Genomic DNA, 22,722 nt, shown 5'->3' on the forward strand with positions numbered 1-22,722 from the left:
GTGTTCTGCGTGTTCTCGTGATCTGGAGGCATTGGTATTCTTAATGCGGAAATGATGATTAGTCTTAATTTGGAAACTGAGAATCAGAAAGTTAAAATGATTTACTCCAGGTTATACAATTAAAGTTAGTAGGGACTTCTTAAAGGGCACGGAAGGAAAGAAATGGAAAAGTCTGTGAGTGAACGATGATGTGCGTGTGTCTGTAAAGCTAGGGGAATTTTTTCCTGATGGTTTCTGATCTCCACCATTTGCAACTTTGAGAGAACTCTTTCAAGTCCAGAGGGATTGGGGCAAAGGGGTGCTCAGTATCCAGTCTCCATTCAGTCTGGCCTGTTAGGATGAGGGCTGAAGAGTGGTATGTTTTTCCTTATCTGCTGAACAGGTGCCCCTTCATATGCATGAAGAGAAAGCAGGCAAAGCTATGGCTCCTTTCTTCTTTTCAACAATATAATTAATAACACAGATTAAATAGGGTAAAATTAGGTAATCTGTTTACTCAAGAGTTTTATGTATCCTGTTCTAAAAGTGCAGACAAGTAGTGTTTTATAATCCACATCTAACACGTACAGTCATTTGGTTGTCTTATTTAATACATAAATTGATTTTTTTTGGCCTATGTCAGTGATAAAAGAGACAAAAGCTTCCTTAGTCCTGCACTGTATCATGAGCAATCTAACTTTATCTTAATAAAATGAGATGTAGTTCAGGTTTCTCTTGGGCCAGTTCTGTATCCTTAATAACCCTATAAGCTGTCCACATAGCATCCATCACTGCCCAGACCAATTGCTGGGAGGCCTTCGATGTTGCCCATTGCCTCTGTGTACCCTATACAGCAGGCCCTGAGTGCCAGCAAGCCTTTCTCCAGCTGACAGCACTAATTAGGATGATCAATATGGCCTTTCCTCTTCATGGCACAATCACTAAGTGGATTTGCTTTGCTTAGTATCCATATGGAGCAACTGTTTGAATGGGCAGTGGAGATTTTAACTGAGCTCTCTCCTGATAAACCCATTGCCAGAGTGGAAAAGAATTAAACATTACCAAGCCAGTGGAAAGCACAGCTCTTGAAGATAGAGGATCCCAAATCAGGTGAGTGTAGGTAAATAGTATAGCACTTGAGAATGTTTCCAGGGCAGTTTACGTTACTATGGATGAAGGGGGCTGTTGGTTTGAACACATGGGGAAAAATTTTTGTTTTCATTGAAAATCTCATACCTTATAAATCCAAAGAAAGCATCCCGTACACAGTTCACCGAGTGATTGACCAATTGTTCCATTTACCAAAACCAAGTGTAAATTTGTAAATGAGATTTGCTGGCTGTGATGTTAAGATCATGGTGGTTTAAGTTCACTCCCTGGTTCATACCTGAAATACTAGATGTAGAATGTACATGGATCTTAAGTGTAAGTCACAGCCAACCCACACTGACACCATTTGGTGTAGACTGAGCCAGCTCTGAGGTTTCTGCTAATACTGATGTGGACAAAAACTCAGAATACATTTTCTTCTAGTCCTTTGTTTTGTAGCAAATTGGCTGCCATTATTAGGTAGCTTTTCATGAGATGTAAAGCCTTTGGTTTTTACTTCTTCTTTTGAGTTCATATGTTTCATATGGAGGGTGAGACGATACCTGCTAAGAGAGTTAAAAAAAAAAAAAAAAAGACGAGGAAAGGGTGTAAGGACTCTGATTTTTGGCAGTAGTGTTGATTTGTCATTTCCTCAAAGAGTCACCCGTCAAGTTCATTGCTAATGTTAGATCTATCGTTAGTTGGTCTTTGTTGGGGATATTTTTGTAATTTTCCTGCCAACTGTATGAAAGCAGAGATTCTGCATTTCCACTGTGGTCATTACTCATTACCACAGAGGGGAGTAAGGGGTCTGACACCTCAGTGGGAGCCTAGGACATAGCTTAAGGGCCCCACTCCAGATGGCTTTACAATAGAGCTGCATGAGAATTTTGTATCCCACTCAGAAATAATATATTGGTGCTAGTTTTAGATGGCTAGTTTAACCTTCGTTAGATCCAGGAAGATTGACCTGAAACTTTGTATACTCTTTACAAATGGTCCATTATTTCCTCTTTGTTCCCAGATGTGTCTAGGGGGGTGGTCTTCAATGACTTGCCATATTACTTCTCTGATGGGTTTAAAAGTTACTGTGACACTATATGGAGTTGGTTGCTTCTCACCTCATAAAATAAGCCATCTCTATCATGGATGACTCCTCCTTTTTGTGACTGTACAGAAGGCTAGAAGATTTTCGGCCTGGGAAGGGCTGGAAGGAGGAAGGTCTCGAATGAGGCAGGCTCTGTGCACGTTGCTGTTCTGCTGCTTGGTCTTAGAAACACATCTGATGAAAAGCATAAGATATTCTCTTGCAGGAGGGGGATGGGAAGAGAGATAACATATCACAGTTATGGGGGAAGAACAGAAATGGAAGAAATGGGTAAGCTTTGACAGTTTCCTCCTGCTGCTTTGTCACGCTGTCTTCAAGTACCCGAGTGCTGACAGTTCCTCACCAGTCCCACGTGTCATGTCCCAAGTGTGTGCTTGGGCAGTTAAGTACATAAGCACGCGATGGGAGGAAAGACAAGAAGAGGACTGACTTAAAAATAGTTAAGGACTGGAAACACCACATTAATGTGACATCTACGGACCAAACAGGAGAAAAATAAAATCCACAAGGCAGCTAAGGAAGATGAAGCCCATCTTTTTCAGAGGCTCTTGCCTTAAACTGCTGGAACACAGTGATGGGAAAGTTGCTTGTACCAGTAACACCCTAGATGTCTTCCCCTTCCCTGCCCTCCCAGCCCGGCTATCTAAGGGGGACTGTTATCAGGATTGGGGGGATAATTAGAAAATGCAGGCATGGGCATTGTCACTGTGCTGGTTATCAAGTCTGATGCGGGGGCACCCGTGGGGGCAGTATGAAGGGGACCCATCTGTGAATGTCATTGCTTACATCTTGCAAACCACGGAAAACCCATGGGACTTCGCTCTTGACCAGCAGATGTGCAAATTGGCCTTCAGACTGACTCAGGCCCCTGACCTACTTTTCTAGTTACACAGGCCCAAGTGAACATGTTAGGAGAGCTTTTCCAAGTTGGAGCCATTCTGATCACAACTGGAACTCTTCAAAGTGCTGGCTTGTAGTGGCGCCCCTTACACTGGGGTATGCCAGCTTTGGTGGCTGCAGTGTAAGCTGAGGGCTGTTCACTATCGAGACCTAATTATACATTATTCATGTGTGTAATTGAATTGAAGGGGAGGAGGGCATAGGCCGTGGTTAGGACAAGGACTGGGAGGAAATGCCTTTTGCCATAAGCTGAGGGTAGAGGTTTCAGCATCCATTCCATTAGAATGCAGTGTGCTGGAGAGTCAGGAGGAAGCCAGCAGCTGCTGGGAGCAGCTAGGCTCCTGTGCCCTGGCAAGGGCAGGAAGAGGACAGGAACTCCCACAGCATATGTTGTGGGGGTGGCGGGGCGGGGGAACATGGGCTAAAGCTGACGGGCAGGGAGGAGTTTTAAATACAGCCACCTGTCTTCTCAAAGCTTAGGACTCTTGAAAATCCAGCCAATCTGGGTTTCCGTGTCGCCAGTCTGGCTTTCAGACTGTGCTCTGCTGATGTCATTTCGCTGGAGACTGCAGAGATCCAAGTGTGGGCAGATGGGAATGGATGCTGGAGGAAAGATGGCAGGCCACTCATGTGTGAGTGTGCAGTGGAGGGAGGCCAGGGACATGGAGGCTCTGGGGACGGTAGACCTGCCCATGGAACCCATTTGCATTCCGTGCTGAACAATGGGCAGATACCACATTCTCCCACGTGCCAGAGGGTGAATTTGAAAGCACCTGTCTTCCTAGAGCCCTTGCGTTCAGGTCATTTATTCTCATGGTTTTCAAGCATTTGGGCTGAGAGTTTATATATATGTATGTACGTAGGAGCCATTGGCACATAAAAGACATTTTAATAGGAGCTGGCCAAGCATTTATATCAATTATTCAATACACGTAATATTTCAGAGCAAAAATTCAGTCTAATATCTGATAGAATTATGTTTTCTGTGGGTTAGGAAAATATAATTTGTGTTACTTTTCATCCATTTGAACAAATAATAGAAGAAAAGATGCTTAAAGCCCAGTTTGCTGGAATGATAACATACATAGTTTGGCGTCTGCCAAGATGAGTACCTCAAACCCTGGGGGTTAGCAGTCAGGAGCCCAGGCAGGCCAAAGGATTGCTGACCAGAGTGTGGGAAATAAATGGACATACTCCCTACCGCTCTTTATTATTTTCTTCCCTAATTGAGACAACTAAACGCAAGTACCCAAGGCCAAAGTCTGCTTTCTCCCTGCTGCTGGCAAACTTGACAGCAAGGCTGCGCTCCCGCGCGTAAAGCATTGGATGCTGGCTGGCTATTCTAAGATCACCTTGTCTTCATACAGAAGAGGGAGACTCCGAGGATAAATGTCTTGTCCAAGGACAGATAGCTCTTAGAAGCCCACGTACTGCTACGTGGGAAGTCAAATGAGAGCTTTTAGTTGGATCAGGTATCTGTGGCTGCTGGCGTGAAGTTGGCACATAGAGAAAACTGAAGAGATCATGAGTCGCCTTGGCTACTGGATGGCGGATGTGGAGGGGAAAGGCTTCAGGAGTGCGGGATGTCATTTCAGCACAAGGACAAACACCAGTGTGTTTCCTCTTGGCAGATACTCAATTTTATTAAAAGTATTTTAAACTCTGCCCTACTAAAATAAGATTGTGGGCTTGTTCTTGAAGGTTGGAAGGAAGGACTAAGGCGAGAGCTGGTGATAAAAGAAGTAAGGAATGTCTCACTTTATGAGATGTTTATGGCAGCCATGCCTTTAATACACATGCCATTTAAAATTTCATCATCACCAAAGGCTAAGACAGTTGTAGTAGTTAGATCGTTTTGTTTCTTGGCAAAAGAGAATTCTTAAGGGGATGATCCGTTGTCTGGATGTGCAGGAAGGAAGGTTAGATGTTAAACTTTCTACATCATTCCGCCCTTGGGTGGGATGGAATTGTACCCCAGATATTTGATTTGCTTTCATCATGAGGAGAATTGATAGATATGGCATTTCTGTCTTGATATCTCTTTGTCCTTCCCGATAGAGGGAGTTGGTGAATTTGGGGAGCCAGCCAAGCAGGGAATTAAGTAAGCCAAGTCCTTATTTCCATTTTTGCCTTATATTCATAGAACAATAATGTTTAATAGCTTCAGGTATCCATGAGAGAAGTGAAGAGGATTGTCATATACAGATACTGTAAAACATTGATTTTTGCTTTTTAGAGGCTAACACAAAAATTGAAATGCTGTGCATCAGAGACATTATTTTAAAAATAGAGCCATGCTGAACTTACGCAAAGGGTTTTGTCTTTTAGCTATGCCAGAATTACCTCTGTTTATTTGAATTTTAAAAATCTGTTATTTTGGGTTGCCTGGGTGGCTCAGTGGGTTAAAGCCTCTGCCTTCGGCTCAGGTCATGATCCCAGAGTCCTGGGATCGAGCCCCACATCGGGCTCTCTGCTCTGCAGGGAGCCTGCTTTCTCCTCTCTCTCTCTCTGCCTGCCTCTCTGCCTACTTGTGATCTCTGTCTGTCAAATGGATAAATAAAATCTTAAAAAAAAAAATCTGTTATTTTGCTGTTAGAGTATCGTCGAGTATGTTAATTTGCTTTGCCTTTCCCAATTTCTCCAAGTTTTTTTGTTTGTTTTTTGTTTTTTAAGAAAACATCTTGTTAAAACTTCCAGAATGAATGATTTTTTTTTAAAGGTTTTATTTATTTATTTGTCAGAGAAAGAGAGGGAGAGAGAGCAAGCACAGGCAGACAGAATGGCAGGCAGAGGCAGAGGGAGAAGCAGGCTCCCTGACGAGCAAGGAGCCTGATGTGGGACTCGATCCCAGGATGCTGGGATCATGACCTGAGCCGGAGGCAGCTGCTTAACCAACTGAGCCACCCAGGCGTCCCAGAATGAATGATTTTTATTAAGCAGTTTTCAGCTTGATTATTTGCCCCTCTCAATCCTTTCCAGGTAGAGATGACATTGTTTCCTGGGCCTTGTGTGAATCTTTGAAGTATTTCATGTTGGATTTAATCCATTAAGATTCTGACTGTGCTAGGACTTTAGTTTTCAATAGAGCAAATTATTAAAAGGGTGAAATCATACATGAACTATCAACGTGGAAAGTGAGCATTCTTCTTTTGTAGAGTCCTGATGTAGAAATCAGCATTCCACAATTATTTCCTCATACTAAGTGTCTTTCTACTGAGAAATAAACAATGATGCTAATTGATAGTCATTGCTCTATTTGAATCTCAAGTTGTAGTTACTTTGTCTCAGTAACACGGTGAGGACTGAAATTTTCTTTCTTTTACTGATAATTCACTGTATGCTTCTGAGCTAAGACAAAAACAGCTGTAGTTTTCACACTGTTCACATACCCACTGAGGCATCCTTGGCCTTTGAGAGCAGCACATTCGGCTTTTACCGTGTTGTCATCCTGGAGTGGCTTGTATAGACAAAATACCAAGTAGACAACGCTATTGAAATAGGAATAAAAGTTGGAATGATATTAATACTTAGAACACTGTATACAGTAGACTTTCAATAAGGATTTGTTGAACTAAATGGAATTATTTTAAGTATATATGAATTATTATGGAGCCCATATCCTTTCTCCAAGTCTGTCCCAAAAGATTTTTCAAAGAAAGGTCTGGCTATTAAGTAAAGTCTTGCTGACTGATGATGGTCATTAAGATCCAGGATTAGAGGAAGGGTTGGATGTTTCTGTGTACCAAGTATGAGGAAAGAAAATTTGGCAGTCAACATAAATGGGAAGCTGATCTCCCACTCATAAACCCTTGTTCAGTGAGGCTCAGTAGATGTTAAGTGAGTAGGTTAGAGGAGGGTCTGGTATTTAAGAGAGAGCCCTTCAGAGAAGTTTTTACCTGGAAGCCTCTTGGAGGGCCAGTCAACTGGTAAGAACAAACACTAGAGCTGAGGTGGCTTATTGCTTACGGAACCAGAGCAGAGTCCTGGGTGGCCTTAGGAGAACTGGTTTTGAAATAATCGTATTCCACAGCACCCTTCTTTCTGGAATTCCCTGTCCTCATGACCTGCATGGTGGTCCCAGTGACTTAACTAGCTGGTGGTATGTAACCTTCAGTTTTACATTTTCCATATCCAAAATTTTGGTGGTGGAACAAAGTGTAGGTGGACTTCATCAGACTCTACCACTCCCTTGGTGTCACCCACTTTATGTGGTCCCTGGATGGCATAAAGGAGATAAACATGACATGCCTGGCACTAATGGGCGACCCGTACATGGTGTTCCCATCTCTCTCTGAGAAGGAGCTTCCACGTCAGCCACATTTGACACTTGCTGTGGTGATACTGATTTCAAGGGGAATCCTTCTAAGAGAAGAACCCTGAACTGAGCTTCAGGACTGATGTTACCAATTGTGATTTTGGTTGTTAAAGCTTCGTATTTTTGGCCTGCTTTCCTGTATTGATGCCTACTGGTTCTGTGGGGTTTCTGTTTTCCCCAAATGAGGCATTTTCTGAAGTTTTCCTAAAATTCTAAGAGAGGTCTGCGTGACGCTAAGCCATGAACCGAGGGCCATGGTTGTATTTGGATTACAAGATGGTGGCTCAGAGCAGGTCTTCTCGAAGTGTTGGTTCCCTTGAGAATAAGGGACATATATCGATTTTGTGTATTTTCCACTCAGTTCCTACATCTTTCCAGATGCATTTTTGAGTACACAATGCTTTTCTTCACTTTTGTAGTGTACTGTAAAAGGTAAATATTAGGCTATTAAAAAATAAAGACCCAGGCAGCCAATAAAACAGAATTCTAATCCACTTAAGCCTTGGAAAAATCCCTTAGAAAACACATAACATTCCAAAAGGAATTGAGGATGCATAGGCCATTTTAACACTTCTTATTCTTAGAGAATCTCTTCTTCTTGTGTCTTTGAGGAAATTTTCTTCCCTGTTGATTTGGTGGTGGGGTAGTATTCCATTGTATAACATGCATAAAGATAGAATGGTCAAAATTAAGTCTAGTGTCACCAAAGTTTCTGGCCCCATTGGAATATTTTATTAGGTCTCTTGGCTCCAGCATATTTGACTTCTTTCTTTCTTTCTTTCTTTTTTTTAAGGCTTATGTAATTGAATTACTTCACTCTTAGCAATTGAACCACTTTCTGGGAAACCATCTTTATTTCCAAGCTAGTAGATTGGCTCTTAGAGTGAGGGACCGTGTCTTAGATATATTTATATGATATATTAGGGATTAGCAGAGTGCAGACTATATTACCAGTATTCAGCAATTGCTTATTTAATTGATTTTGATAGTGTTAAGGTGGCACCCTTTAATAACTGAATTTTCCTTCCACTTAGGTAGTCATTTGAAAATGTCAGAGCACTGAACTCCATCCCAGTGCTCAAAACACTGAATTGCTGTAATTACTGTAGGGGATTTCAGACTCATCAGGGAAAGTTCAGTTGCTATCATCTCTCCTTGTTTATAAGTTAATCTATGGATTGGAATTCATTGGCCTTTCTCCCCATCTCCACCATTCAGTGAAGTGGAGAGAAAGCTCTTCTTAGGTTTAAAAGCTGATAAAGAGGGGGGTGCCTGACTGTCTCAGTCAGTACAGCATGTGACTCTTGATCTAGGGGTTATGAGTTCGAGCCCCACCTTGAGCATAGAGCCTATTCTACAATAAAAATAATAATAATAATAATAATAATAATAATAAGCTGATAAAAGACTAAATTTGGACCCTTACCTCAGACTATATGTAAAAAATAATTGAAAATGGATCAAAGGTTCTAAATGTAGGAGCTATTAGACTGTAAAACTCTTAGAAGGAAATATAGATGGAAATTTTCATGACCTTGAAGTGGGCAATGATTTCTTAAACATGATACCAAAAGTATAAGCAATGAACGGAAAAAATCAATTGGACTTCATCAAAACTAAAAGAACATTGGGGCATGATAAGACACTGTCAAGTAAGTAAAGAGACAATGTATAGAATGTGAGAAAATGTTTGCAAGGAAATTACGTATCTGTTAAGGCTCTAGTCTCAGGGGGCGCCTGGGTGGCTCAGTGGATTAAAGCCTCTGCCTTCGGCTCAGGTCATGATCTCAGGGTCCTGGGATCGAGCCCTGCATCGGGCTCTCTGCTCAGCGGGGAGCCTGCTTCCTCCTCTCTCTCTGCCTGCCTCTCCGCCTACTTGTGATCTCTGTCTGTCAAATAAATAAATAAAATCTTTAAAAAAAAAAAAAGGCTCTAGTCTCAGGAATATAGAAAAAACTCTGATGATTGAACACCATTAAGTATGATGTTAACCGTAGGTTTTTTGCAGATCATCTTTATCAAGTTGAGAAAGTTCTATTACAGCTTACTGACAGTTTCTATCATGAATGGGTATTGGAGTTTGTCAAATGCTTTTCTGCATCTATTGACACAATCAGGTGATTTTTCTTTTTTGGTCTATTGAAGTCAACCAGTCTAATAGAAGGCAAGAAATTTGAGGAGGGCCAACCAAACATTCTGAGAGCTGAATGAGGACTTGACAGTGCCCTCCCTGGATTTTATTTTTATAATCATCTCACCAGATAGTCACTCTTTCCCACCAACACCATCAGTCTGGTAGAACTTAGCCTTAAGAGCATCTGTGCAAGAGGAAATATTCCACAGACTTGGAGGCTCTCATTACAGATGAAGGTAGTTAATAATTTAATAATTTGATAATCTCAGACTGGGTTTGTTTTGATAGGAATTGCTTGTTTCTGTTACCACTCTCTGTGAATGTATCACAAAGAGACAGTATTTTGGGGGATCTGTATTTAGTTGATGCCTGACCTGGTAAGTTGAGTTCTACCATTAACCTTTTTTTGCTTTCTGATTTTTATGTACCATGACTAAATCAATAAAGAAGAGAATGGAAAAATAGCTCTGTTTAACGTTTCGGGGGTGATAGAGTAATGTTGTCTATAAATATTTATATATTCCTGAGAAGATGCCTTTTTCTTCTGACATTTAGACTGACTCATGGAGAGATTCACCACTGGGGAGGAAAGAGAATAAAGAAACTTCTTTTTCTCAGTAAATTTATACGTGTCTTTCAAAGGTAAACAGAAGAGAAGAAAACTCCAAAGGATTTTTCATTGTAATAGGTTTTTTTTTTTCCTGGAGCATTGAAATATTTAGCCAGCCCTTCCTCATCCAGGATAGTAACCAGGGAAACATGAATGTGTAATTGAATGCTTCCCCAAATCCAAATAGAGGAGTTTGGCTTACAGCTTCCTGTGTGTCCCACAGCTTCCCTTCCATCCAGCTTCCCCCCTCTCTCTCTCTCTCTGCACCTGGTCTCTCCTACTTCCCTTAGGCCTCCTTTCTCCTAATCTTGGCTTCAGTCCTGCCTGCCTGAGTCACAGACTCCCACATTCCTGGTGTGTCGGCTATAGTAATGGATAGAGACCCTTTGGGCAGCCTGAAACCCAGCCCCAGTAAGTACTCACCTGCCTTTCCTGGGGAGGGTGCTTGGAAGCAAAGCTGTGCTTCCTTGCTTGGAAGCTCCTTGAGCATGCTTTCTGCACTTCAGAAATCTGGCAGGCAGGCAAAGGGAAAGCTGTGCTCTTTCACTTGGCTTGAGTTCCTGCAGCCTGCTGTAGAGAAAGTATTTCGACCTTCTGGTCAGGGGTAGGTCTTCACTGATTAGAAACCAGAAGGTTGACTATTACAAATGTATGAAGTCTGGGGAATAAATAAAATCTTTGTGAAATGTGGGGCCACAATACTTTAAAATCGAGACCAACTCTGAGAAAGTTGACATCCACTGAAATAATGGAGAAGAGCGAGCACTCTTCTGTTTGGGGCTCTCATGACCATCTTTGGTGTAGGGGACCTAGAGTTAAAAGGTAGTAGTCCTCTGAGGACTTTATTTATTGTTTATTTATTTATTTATTTATTGTGGATTTTTAAGAAGGCTTGCTCAATGAATTCTTAATAAGTCTTATTTAAGCCTTCTGTAGCATAAATAATCACCTATCATCTTTTCAAGTTGAGAGTTTTATAGTGTGTTTTTCTTAATATTCAGATATATGTATGTATGTGTGTGTGTGCGTGCGCGCACATAGCATACATGATGGTGATGGTAAAACCTGTCCGCTCTAGCATCAGTGGGAGCTTTGGTGATGCAAGAACAGGATGACAGTGAGTGCTACCATTCACCACCGGTAAGACAGGGGCCATAGAGTCCTTGCCAAGTCCGGGGTAGAAGTTACTTATGCTTTCTTCTTCTTGCATACACATTTAAATGTATTCTCGCAGCTTTCAGGACAACCCCAGCTGTTTTGAGGACTTCAGTTATTACAGGAAAATAATGAACAGAGGACACGGCAGTGTCATGTGGACAACTTGAACCACCATGTGGGGTGGCACTAAGGTTGGACGGCCCTTGCTTGTGCTGTGGTCTGTTCTTGTTATGACTGAACCTCATGCATTTAGATGTTGCCGGGGAATGTCCAGAAGGATCCAGACTAATCCTGGAACCTCAGGGATTCCCAGCTCTCCAAATTTTTAGAGCCCTGACTTCATTCTGGAATCACTAAGGTGCTAGAAAGACTTTATGATGAGAGTGAAGTTGACCCTTACTTTAGACTCATTCCCCTATATGGCTGCTGGGGTCCTTTCTGTGCAAGGAGCAGCATCTGGTCCAGTGAATGGTACTCAGTGAGTCTCTATGGGTGAATAAATGGGAGACTGCATTCTTTAAGAAGTAAGCATTTTCTGTACCGTTTCATGAAATGTTTAAGTAATTGGCTTCCTGCCATCCCGAGAAGCAGTCAGCACTGAAACCCATGGTCACTTTTTTTAATCAGTTCTGCAGAGATTTTAGAACTAGAGGACCCACAGTCTCTCTCTGGTTTAAAGTTTTTCTATATCTAAAACCTGAGTACTAAATTACCCCACTGACCTCCCTGTAGGCAAGGAAGAAGAAAATTACACAAGCAGAACCTGGGAGGCTGGTTTTCAGGGAAGAGCCATTACCCTTCCTTCTCTCTCTGCTGGTTTGACAACTGTTAATTATCTCATTCTGTACCTTCTTGGAGTAAAGAAAAACTTTTTAGAATTCTATATTTTGCTTTTATCCACCAGGGTATTGGGCATTAATAATAATGGTAGCAGCAAATACTGTGGTTTGGCTTTTCTGATAAGATCCTTGCTCTATGTTAGGTGAGTTTTGCATGAACTGAGACATGGTGTGTCTGTGTGTAACACTGGATTCGTGAGGTCACACAGGCCCCACGTCATGGTACTGACATAGGCCATTGAGACAGTGGCCTCCCAATCCATATTTGTGTTCTGACTCCCAGTTCAAAGTGTTTTTCCATAACATGGTTTACCCAAGTATTAGTCAAGGCAGTGGAAGGGGTATGCTTTAAATTTGCTGAAAGGTAGTGGTAGTATTAAGGAAAGTAGAAAGCTGCTTAAATTGGAAGGAACTGGCCTAATTTTATTTATTTATTTATTTATTTAGTAGAGCCATAATTTCTTTTAGATACTTGTTTCTCTGTAATAAAAAGGAAAGAAATCAAATGGAGGAATTACATCTGCCTGTTTATCAAATAGTTGCTGAAAATCTGACCTATGTTGAGAATAATAAATAATTGTGGGCCCTCAGGGAGCTTACCATGATATGGAAAGTTGGTTCAGAAACAGTTACTCAGTGTTCAGATTTTATGGAATACCCACTCATTCGCCAGGCCCTGTACTAGGCCCTGGAGTCACCAAGTCCTGGGTGTTGAGTACTGTCTGCGAGGAGAATAGAGGGTGTGACAAACATGCGAGTCATGAACAAAGGATAGGCTTCCCCAGGGTGGAAGGGTAACTTTTTCTGATGCCATCTGGAACACTACCCTTCTCCCTCATCTACCCAGTCCTGTCCATTGTGTAAAGCTGAACTTTTTTTTTTTTTTTAAGATTTTATTTATTTATTTGAGAGAGAGACAGAGAGAGCATGAGTGAGGAGAAGGTCAGAGGGAGAAGCAGACTCCCCATGGAGCTGAGAGCCTGATGTGGGACTCGATCCCGGGACTCCGGGATCATGACCTGAGCCGAAGGCAGTAGTCCAACCAACTGAGCCACCCAGGCGTCCCTAAAGCTGAACTTTTATCTCACCCTCAGCCCGATGTTATTCTTAACTGATTTGACCCAAAGTTTGTCTTCATCCCATGGATCCTTCTGGTCCTCTTGCCATTGTGTCTACTTTTTTTTCCCTAGTCATCTCTGCACCCAATATGGGGCTCAAACTCATGACCCTGAGATCAAGAGTCCCCTGCTCTCCTGACTGAGCCAGTCACGCATCCCTCTACTTTGTTGTTGTTGTCATTGTTGTTGTCATCGTCGTCTCAGCTTCTTGGTTACCTCTTAAAAGAGTCTTCTCTCTGGATGTGGGTCATACGTGTGCTGTGACAGCAGAAGCCCACCAAATTCAGCACCAGCCTTGTTCCATCTCATTTATTCCCTGAAGCCCTCAAGACAGTGTCCTGTACATTATCAATGATGGGTAAATAATTACTGATTAACTATTTATCGGCCCCCTCTCTTGCTTTCATTATAGCCATGGGTCTGGATTCTTGCTGTGTCCATGAAATACTTGTGCCCTAGATAAGTAGGTCTACATCTCAGCGTATTTAGTTGAATGTGAGAGAAGATTCTACAGAAGGTCGTGAAAATGAGTCATTTGAGGAATGAAATATTGAATTGCTTGGCATCAAAAGACCTGGGGAGCTTCCTGTTTCTTTATACAAGGGAAGGGATGATGTTACAAGGAAGATAATCATTCTGTTTAATCAGAATTAGAATAACTGAAAATTGTCTTGTGTGGTAATAGAATTTATTTAATTCCTAAAGAAAAGTGTGTACTATGACCAAAGCCAGTCAGTCAAATTCAAAAAATAAGTTTTACCGCACCAATAAAATGCTTACAGTCTCTTCTATGCTTGCTACAGGAATCCTAAGTACTACACATCTTTTGTCCCACCATCCTACAGTGGTAAGCATTGTCTATGCCTCAGTTAGTTTTGTTTGATGGTAATGAAGTAAGACCCCAGTAGATGTCCCCAGCTTAAGAGCCCTCCCCAACCCCAGCACGACCTAGTACTGTTGTGACTGTGGATAGAAATTATCATACCAATATGCCCATGCGTTGTGCCTACACCAATATCTGCATCTATGCCTACGTGTGCGTGTTAATAAGCACAGCATATATATAATTTCCCTGTAGATAATTACATATATTTGACTATATTGTTAGTTTGTGTCAAAATGGTTACAAATTTCCTGTATTTAAGAGAATTATACTAATTGAAATCTGAGTTGAACCGTAATTAGCTTGGTGTATTAGTTTACTGAGGGCAGCCATAATGAAGAACTGCAAACTGGTGGGTTAACCAGTGGAAATCTATTATTTCTGAGTTGTGGAGGCTGGAAGTCCCAGATCAGGGTGAGCTTCTGAGGGCTGAGAGCGGGGAGGGTCTATTCCAGGCCCCTCTCCTTGGCTTAGCCGCCATGTTCTACCAGTGTCTCCTCACATTGCCTTCCCTCTGTGTGTGTCTCTGTGTCCACATTTCCAAGGACATCAGTCATTTTGGATTAGGGCCCACCCTAATGACCTTGTTTTACCCTGATTATAAATATCCTGTCCAAGCAAGTTCCCATTCTGTGGTTCTGGGGGTTAGGACTTCACCATATGAATATTAGGGGGAGGAAACAGTGCAACCAATAACACTACGTTGGGTGTTGTATCTGAGGATGGGTATCCGTTTTACCAGCCATCACTGTTATTATGGAATACTGTAGCATAATCGCTATAGAAGAGGCACTCACACTTACAAAGTCAGGAAATTCTTCAGTCCTGCCATTTCTTTAAGGATCCTTACCCTTTGTTTCCCACTCTTGATTGGTTTCTGCGTTTCTTTTATTTTTCCAGCTTTATCCTAAGTTTTACATTTTTTCGAAATTATTTTCCAAGAATTATTCCAGGTCGTAGACACGGATTATATAGGTGACACTGTCTTAAAAACAGTAGTTTAAAATACTGGGTCACACTCAACTGTGCTGTGAAGAGTTTACCATTTAATGTCCTCACCCACGGGACATGTTTGTTTCTTCCCTGTGCTCTTGATGAAGTAATATTTAGGTGTATAGATCTAAATTTGATTTGGTTCCATTATTTGGAAATGTAAATCTTATCCATAACTCACTGATAAAATTGGCAAGACTTTTGATTTGGCTTTAGTAAGTATAGGAAACTGGTACTCTGTCAGAGTACTTCAATTTAGTTAGTGTGTTTTTTTGTAATTCTGGTTTGATCCACGAGGCAGTTCTAAAAACTTGAGCTGACAGAAAGCAAAGCATTGATAATTACTGTGTATGTCCACTATTTTCTGTAGTAGAGTCTAGTCCAGTCCTTTCTTCTGTCACTTCTATTCTTAGCAACATATTTTAGAATTTATGTTAAACGTCTATCTTTCCTCTGTGTCTTTTCTGTGAATCTGGTTTATTACCCATGCCAAATGTTTTCCCCCTGATCATGCCTGTTGTAAATTCTGTCTTTTGATATGGTCGCTTGCAGCCTGAGCCCTTGCTAGCAGGATCATTCTGTGGGCTAGATTGAACTATAAAATCTAGATTGATTATTGGCTTTCTTGGTTGTTAATGCATGTTCATTTAGCTAACCCATAAATCAAACTGCTGATAATCTGTAGACTCAGATTTTTTTATTGTCTTAATATCTTCTGGGTTGCTCCTTAAAAATACTGATGATTCCTTTTAAAAAAAAAAAGTCTAGCTTAAAATCTGAAAGAATAAAAATGTTTAAATAGAAAAATCGTATTGCTGTCTTAGTTTATAATAGTGAAAACTTACAAGTGACTGATACATACAAAAACAAAGCTAGAGCTGAGTGAATTATGATGGCTTATACTGTAATATCATGTATCTATTTTTAAAAAGTTTCTAGAAACTGTACAATCCTGTGGGAAAAGATGATTATGTAATTGCAATGGGGGAAACATCAGAATACAGATTTACATAGAGGGTATCATCTCAGCCACATGAAATTAAGCATAAACAGAGGAAGATTGTCAAGATGTTAACATGGCTTATGTTTGGGTGGGGGTGGGACCATTCACCGAAGCATGGATAATGACAGATTAGGGTGTAAGCCTCCCCTTCTCCTGTGGACACCTGTTACTTTAAGAGACGTAACCTCTTAAGCCTGATGATCCAGGGCAGATAGGACTTCTCTAACTGAACTGTTGACTGACTTGTCAGAATGCAGCACATGACAATTAACAAAAGCCTGAACAATATATACATTTCAATATACATTTCAACAATATATAAACCCATTTTACTGCTCTGCTAACACAAGCACTATGTTCATTTTTCCATGACGTCTTCCTGTTTAAACACACAGTAGGAGGCAGAGCCCCCTCTATCAAATCCCATAACCACAGTGTCCTGGTCACCTTACCTGGGGGACATATGTTGTCCTTAGCATGGTGTGATGTTGAAGAGCTGGTGACCTGATGTACAGAAAGGTTTAGAATCCACATAGGCACATAATTGGTTTTATATGTTTGCTGCTGATGATTAAAAAATGGAAAAAGAGATGTTTTAGTTCCTGCGTTGAGAAGGGAAATCCACAGTAAAGATTTATGTACCCTGCAGACAGCTGGACTTGACGACTTCTCTGTCTGAGATGGAGATCTACCAGAGGCTAGATTGAGTTTAACTGAGACGTGGCAATTTTCAGATCTAAAATGGAGGGTGATCTTGAAATGAGTGCCCACAGAAAATGGGGACATTCTGGAAAAAATCTCATCTAGTGTGTGAATGCTGGATTGGGACTGTGGTTCGACTCTGAGTCTCTAGAAACGTGTATTTCAATCAAGTTCCTTGCTTTAGTTCAGTTCTCCACACAAGTGCCAGATTTCTAGATCTGAGCTCTAACAGAAATGCCCTTCTGATTTATGGTTCATGGATTAACATAGATAAGCCTTGAGAATATGTTTTTAATATTCCCTTTTCTCCTCAGCATCCGCCCTTGCCAAAACCACACTCTGTTGCCTCTTTCAGTGATGGATGGTGCTGTGGGTTTGTAGTCTTGAACTCACGGGTCAGAGGTCAGTGCTGAAAACCTCTGTAGCGAAAGGGATTTGGAGGGAAGGAGTAGGAGATTTCTCCGTGCCTTAACCGAAAGCAAGCCTGGTGGTGTGCCCTGTTGCTGCTGCACAGCCCAAGTGCAGGCTGCTTTGGCAGACAGTTTTCAATCTAGTGGATGCTTTTTAAGCATTAAAAAACCCAAGCATGGGGTACCTGGGTGGCTCAGTGGGTTAAAGCCTCTGCCTTCAGCTCAGGTCATGATCTCAGGGTCCTGGAATTGAGCCCCGAATCGGGCTCTCTGCTCAGCGGGGAGCCTGCTTCCTCCTCTCTCTCTCTGCCTGCCTCTCTGCCTACTTGTGATCTCTGTCAAATAAATAAATAAAACCTTTAAAAGAAAAAAAAAAAAAAACCCAAGCATGAGAAAGGGGACCTGAGAAGGAACTCGGAGTTCTTTTCATTCATTCTTCCAGGTTCAGTGTACAACATGCTGAATATTTTTTTCCAGACCGTTGCAGAACAAAGCCCTCTATTTTTCCCAAGTCAAACCCAGTCCTTCTGTACCCATCCCCATGGTGTTTGCCCTAGTGAATGAGCTTCTGTTTATCAGCGTCTGTAGCCTGGAGAATCTGCTTTCCTGGGATTTTACAGACTTGTCACCAGGCGTCAGAAAAAAAAAAAAAATAAGGGGATGAGTGTATTCCCAGTTATCCCAACAGAGAGTAAATAATTCACAGTTCTCCTGGTCTTGACCTTCACTTTCATTGTTCTTCTGTTATTCCTTGGACTTGACCTTTTATTTTTCCGTCCCATATATTTTGGTAAATGGCCTCCAGTCATTTGAATGAGTTGGGGTCTGAGAGTTCGACGTCAGAATTCGCTTTGAAGCCTTCTTCATCCTTTAACTTGGGAGACAGAGCAAATAGTAGGACTGCAAGGTGGATTCCAGGGGGACTAAGACGTGGGGATGATTTATTTTGTCTTAGCAGCCACAGGGGAACAGTGACATTGCCAGAAAGCTGGTGCAGCCTTCTTAGTGATCTGAGGGAAACAAAGGCATATTCCACAGAAATACTCTATCCTCCCAGACTCTCTATCTGTGAAATGGGGATGCAAAAAAAAAAAAATCTGTTATACTTTGTAAGCTGTTGTGCATATCAGGTGAGTCTGTGGAAGGGCCCTGGGACTCTCCGGTGCCAGATAAACACTAGACGGAACACCTCCTATTGTTGCAGTGGGGACCTGAGCTGGGGAGGGCTGGCACTGGAGCACGGATTATGGCTGAGTGCTCCACAGACTTAGGAGAGGAGTGGGATCCTGCACAGGGGGTGGTTGGAAGAACTAGTTTGGGAAAGCCAAGCTCTATGCTAGACTTGTAGGTTGAGTAACAGGGAGGAGCTGGGTGGCTGGTGCATTTCAGACAGAGGTACGCCAAAAGGGCTAAAATAATGGAGGTGGTTTTGTAGGAATTGAAGATACATAGTTTTGTTAACATTTCAAGTTTGTACAGCGTGAACGGGAGAAGGCAAATGAGGGGATGGGAGGCCCTGACCCTGGGGCTGCGGGGTTCGGACCCGATTAGTCGCACCTTTCACAATTGTGTGTGCATTAAAATTCTTTCTCAGCACAATTGGAACACTATGAGCACGTAGATGTCTGCTCCACTTCCTTGAGCAGGTCTTCTTCCCAGTTCTTCTGCCCCTTATCAGCTCTGCCAGAGGTCTGCATCGGTCTGTAGGAACCCCCTAACTCCTTAGAACTTCCTGGTAATCAGGCATCATCTTTAATAAAGGGCAGCTCTCGATTTGTTTGAAGTTCTGAAATGCAACATTTTTAGATGGTACTAAGTGAGAGGTACTAAGTGCAGCAGGACTTCACTGGGAGGACATCTTTAGGACCAATGATCTCCTTCATGATGGAATTTCATACGCCCGTGCCAAGAGCTGAGTGGGAATGGGAGGGCAAGTTGGAGGCATCCAACTTCTAGTTGGACTGCGTACATAGCTGATGATTGTGGCAGCACGGGAAGTCTGGTTGTGATTTCCTAGTATTAATCTCAAGATGACAGTTTCTTCATCAGAAAATGGAAAACACTGTCAAATCTTTTCACCTCATTGTGTACTCCGTATTGTGGGCACGCTCTTGGGCTTTGTTCTTGGAGGTGGGACTGCTGGCTGGGCCCTCCCTCCATGCATTTAATACAGCCTGAGCCCTTCTCTGTGGCAGGTGCTTTACAGTGAGCATGGCACATGGTCCCCGCCCTCAGGGGACCTCCACGTATTCCCGACTGATTATGGCCTGGGTTCTTTTTCCAGGTTCTCATTTGCGACTGGAGAACTTCATCTCCTAAACCACAAGGTTAAGCTTCCATGGTCCACAGAACAGGTTGTAGATGTAGAAATAGTAGGGCCTGCTGGGTGCTGGGTGTTTGTCCTCCATTCATCCATATGTCATGCTATTAGGGTGGATAATTCCTAATGACTAACTTAGAAAAAAAATCTGTTCATGTCTTTCCCTGCAGTACATCTTAATTCCACAAATGTTGCCTAAGCATCCCCTGTGCGGCGGACATTGTACTAGGGCTGAGATGGTACAGTCCTTCCTGTGGGAGGACAGTGAGGGAGGGAGACCCGGCACAGCAAACGTATCCCCGATGCCGCCTTGTGTGTGTGTCTCAGTGCGGGTGTACTGGGGGCGGGGGAGCACCCTCAGCGGTAGCCCAGTGGGTGAAGGGGCACATGGGGTGTTTGCAAGGCAGCTCTGGGTGCCAACCCCTTGGCTGGAATTTTTATTGACGTGCCCCAACTGCAGCTGAGTTCACACCTGTGTGGGTGGTTAATCATTTCCTCTCTGTTCCTTTATCGCCTGACCTTTTAACGGTCATTTCTAGTTGAGGTATGCACGGTCGAGCAGTGTCCTGGCTTTCCTCCATGAAGAACTAAAGAGAGATTCTTCTGTGAATGTTCTCCTTGCTTTTCTGGTCTCCCCACTCTGTATGCCCAGGGGGAGCATGACCAGCCTGGTCTTTTTCTTTGTGGGGAGGAAATCCCATCAGCCGTGTTTATGTACCATTTGCCCTGAGTTTAGGATTAGCTGGAGTTCTCGCTCCAGGGTTGTGAATGTGGGGGGACTGTACGGGGAGCCTCGCTACTCAGACTCTCCTCCTGGGCTCTTACTAGTTGGCAAGAGGGAGGTGTGAGGGGCCCAGTGGGGGAGGGGCAGGTTCTTCAGGAAGGCCTGTGGCTCCCTGATGAAGCTGGCTGCAGGTGGGATGGAAATGGGATTTCATCCCTCCCCAAATGAAAGGCAGCTGGCTCCCAGTGAACAGTTGCATTGATTCACCCTTGTAGATGGTGACACATGGACCCCTGGAAGTGTCTGGTGGGCTAAGTATCAGATACTGAACGTTCTGTGTTTGAGCTGAGCCCCAAGGGCACCTGAGTACAGACAGCCCAGGAAAGCAAGATAGAGGGCAAGACCCTGGTTTTTGCTTTTGAGGCACCTCTGGGGAGCTATGACCTTATCACAGGATGGCTATTTACTCATTGACTGAGCTGTTCCCCCTTCCTCCCTTGCGGAAGAGCAGTTAAGGGGTGGAAAGAAAGGAAGCTCTTTCCTGGCATTTCTAGTGGAGAGCAGAATTGTTCACTGGAGACTGTGGTGAATGATAGGCCTGTGTTTTATACAGACTTTTGGTTATAAAATGTTGCTGTTCTCAGGGCTATATTCTGCCTGGTGAGGGGAGAGCAGGTACAGCCGTCATTACTGGGTACAGTGGTCTTCTGGTGAGTCAGAATGGAGCCAGTGGCTGGAGGAAGACAGAGGGCTGGTGGCCATCCTTACTTTCTTCAAGATCCGGGGTCCCTCTGAGGCATGGTAGCCTGGCCCTATTGTCCTGCCAGCTGAGTACGACATCTCTGCTTACAGGGGAGTGTGCAGGGCCCCATGGCCCCTCTCCCAGGTCGCGTCTGGGCAGAGTTAATTGACAGGCCCCAGGGCAGGAGTTACTTTGATGCCAGCCCTGACCCACACCACGGGGTGCACTTCTGCCCCCTGAGGCTCTTGGACTATGGGAACCTGACCGACGTCCAGGATAGCCCGAGTGCAGGAGTTCCTTGTTCCACAAACAACACTCGGCTTCATGGCTCATCCTTGGATAATTTTGCATCTCCAAAAAGCCTTTTGATTGACTTGAACAAGGATGAACACAGGAGCTGAACAGTGAACAGGGTCACTAGAAGGGGAGTGCTGTCTACGCAGGGATCTCGATCGTCTTTGCTCTGTAATTTCTGTGATCATGTCTACTACATAATAGATGTAAAATAAACAGCAAATGGAATTTTGCAGCTCAGACAGTGGCTAAATAGAGTATGCTGCTTCCAGTGTTTCTCCAGCCCCTGTAGCTAAGAAGAGTAATAACAAACCCTTACCTGGTACTTTGTGCCTTTGACTTGTGTTCATAGATTTCTTTAGCAACCTTAGGAGGTTACTAGGAAGAGGAAGAAACTGAGGCAGGCTGCAGTTAAACAACCAGCTCAGAATCATGAACTGGTAAGGCAGGAATGGAGTTGGAGCACCTCAAAGCCCTCACTGGTAAGGGCAGAGATCCGAGGGGTGGCTGCTTATCCTGGCCAATGGCAGGCATTTCTTCGGCAAGGAGGAGCCCTTGGCTGAGCTGGGCTTGTTTGTTCCAGGGTGGACTGGCCAGAGCCTGGGCAGCCTGCACTGCTGCCACCATCCTGAGCTGTTTACAGCTCCCTGGGACCGAGAAGTGTTGACTTTAAAAGGAGAATGTCTGGGTTTCACCCCTGGTTCCATTGGCTCGGCTACCACAATGGATGGCATAGAAAGGTTCCACATTGGCCCCAGGTGACTTGCACACATAAAATCAGGACAGAAATGGTCTGAGAAGAAATTATGAAAAGGAAAAGAATGTATCTTTTATGAACTTTATACCCTGCCTTTTAGCAAGAAACCCAAACCACGACATAAAAGGACTTAAGACCCAGCCAGCTAGCATACATTCAGATTGGGGTGAAAGGAAACGAAGGACAGGATCATAAAATAAAGACAGGAGTTAGACTACAAAGCACTTGACTTTGAGCCTTGTTGTAGCCACACCAAAAAAGAAGGAAACCTGCTCCTCTGTTCTAGGCTCCCTGCCTAGAGAGGCAGGAATTAGCCAGAGGGTTGGAGTACAGGGAAGTGGAGGTGAGGCTCTGTTTGTAGGCTGCACCGGTGCCCTGAGAACGTCTCCCTGGAGAGGGAACAGAACGTTAGTCTTGATCACAGTGTGATTTTCTCAGGGCTTTAGTGGATGTATAGTGAGACTTCTCATAAGAGCTGAAAACACATACTCATTCTTATTTAACATATGTTCCTGTATGCTTTGGTCTTGTGATCTTTTTGCCATAAGCCAGGACTATTAACTTCAGCACGGGTCTGCTTCACAAGTAGCTCACTGTGCTGTGCATGGGGCTAGAAACCGCTCACTGCCGTGTTCCCTGTGTAA

The 22,722-nt window shown here is 43.2% G+C and overlaps 1 protein-coding gene across 7 annotated transcripts in view; it reads left to right on the plus strand.

Annotated features, from left to right (window-relative positions):
* The window catches only part of TLN2 (talin 2), a 431,106-nt gene that overhangs the window by 195,748 nt on the left and 212,636 nt on the right, over nucleotides 1–22,722 (plus strand). Inside the window, exon 1 of one of the 7 annotated variants that reach the window (XM_047736621.1) lies at nucleotides 966–1,089. The exons of the other annotated variants lie outside the window; for them this stretch is intronic. The gene's annotated coding sequence lies outside the window, so the exon portion shown is untranslated. Of the gene's footprint in view, nucleotides 1–965; nucleotides 1,090–22,722 lie in introns of those variants that run through there. 7 annotated transcript variants of the gene reach the window in all.

This window comes from Lutra lutra, chromosome 7 (assembly GCF_902655055.1).
Source record: "Lutra lutra chromosome 7, mLutLut1.2, whole genome shotgun sequence".
NCBI lineage: Eukaryota > Metazoa > Chordata > Mammalia > Carnivora > Mustelidae > Lutra > Lutra lutra.